Source organism: Drosophila busckii, chromosome 2R (genome assembly GCF_011750605.1).
Source record: "Drosophila busckii strain San Diego stock center, stock number 13000-0081.31 chromosome 2R, ASM1175060v1, whole genome shotgun sequence".
Taxonomy (NCBI): Eukaryota; Metazoa; Arthropoda; class Insecta; order Diptera; family Drosophilidae; genus Drosophila; species Drosophila busckii.
In genome coordinates, this window is record NC_046605.1 from 19,337,985 (window position 1) to 19,339,577 (window position 1,593).

The following is a 1,593-nucleotide window of genomic DNA, read 5'->3' on the forward strand; positions in this document are numbered from 1 at the left end:
TATTCTAGTTCTGAGTTTATTTTATGTTTATGTCTCATAATAATCAATTATCATATATCTTTGTTTGCTTCAACGAATCTATTAATCATTGTTCGTTTTTTGTTTGTATATAAATGCGTGTATATATTTTTATTCTACACATAAGTTGCTTATGCTTTCCTCCCCCAGATCATAATGGTAATAAAAAAAGACAAATATTTGGTTATGCTTATCAAATGCTCAGCAGTTTGAGCTTGAGCTTGAGCTTGAGCTTGAGCTTCGGCTGTCAACCCTCTTGTGATGGGCCGCCCTAATCAGCAGCAGAGTAACCCTTTCTCTATGGCCAGCAGCTAAGCAATTTGCATGAGTCAAAATATTTACTTAATAAATGGAGCGGTGGGTGGGGAGAAGAATGAGGAGGGGGCATCAAAGCTGTGGCCACTTGGGGAACATAAAAAGGTGCGAAAAGCAATCATTAAGCAACTTCTAAGTGGTTTTGGCTTTGTGGTCAGCGGCATCATTAAAAACAAAGCTTTAATTAATTTTTCTTAACCCACGCGCACAAAAATCCACAAAGTCATCCTGGCCAGTCACATTTTCGGGCTTTTGGGTGGTCGGCGCTGCTTGTGAATGGGAATTGGAGATTGGGAATGCGAATACTTATGTGTGAAGAAGGCGGCGCCTGTGAAGCTGTAAGCGCAACAACTTTGGGGCAACAACTGACACCAGAGAGAGAGCAAACGACACTGGAGTACGACGGACAACGAGCCCGACACCCATGGCTAATTGATCAACTCCCAGCGGGCTGCCTGATTTGGGTAGAGGCAACAAATTGGCCAAATTAATTTGGAGCTACGTTGCCCGTTCCCGTTGTCCGTTGTCCGCGGTGTTGTGAGCTGTTTTGACAGCGAGCAACGCGTGCGCTTGCCTCGTCAAATTCAACAAAAATTAATTAAAATAACAATTTACGCGAAGCAGCAGCAACAACAACAACAGCAACATGTAAATTTCCAATGAACTGCAGCTTGAGTTTGCTTATTTTTTTTTTTTTTTACGAACTGTCAGTCCCGAGCAGCGTCATAAAAAGCGCGTTGTTTATGATCGCTCTTATTCTACATATGGCCTACAGTATTGGCCTACAGCTGTCGCTGCTGCCAGTTCACCCTTTCCCATTTCCATTTCCATTAGCATTAGCATTTTCATTTCTTGAGTCGACTCGACTGCTTTGCCTGCCAGCCATTGGGTCATTGATAAGCATCGGCTTTGCCGCTTGGGGGCAGAGAGCCAATAAAATGTCACGATGCCGAGCGATAAACACCTGTTGGCCTACCCCGCTTCACTGCTCAGCAGCCATTCACTGGAAAAGTTATTGGCTTTCCTTCAGCAGCGGCGGCGGCGGCTAGTGTATTTACCTCTTCCTATATAAGTATTTATTTATGCTTCTATATAAAACGCACTATTTTATATACCAGCTAGCTAGTCATAAATTGTAGCCTCTGTGCTCTGCTGCTCTCTGTCTTTTCTTCTGCTTCTCTTCTTTTCTTTTTGTTTGTGTTTTGTGGTTAGTTTTATTATCCTATTTAAGCCACATTAAAATCAACGGGGTGCGCGACA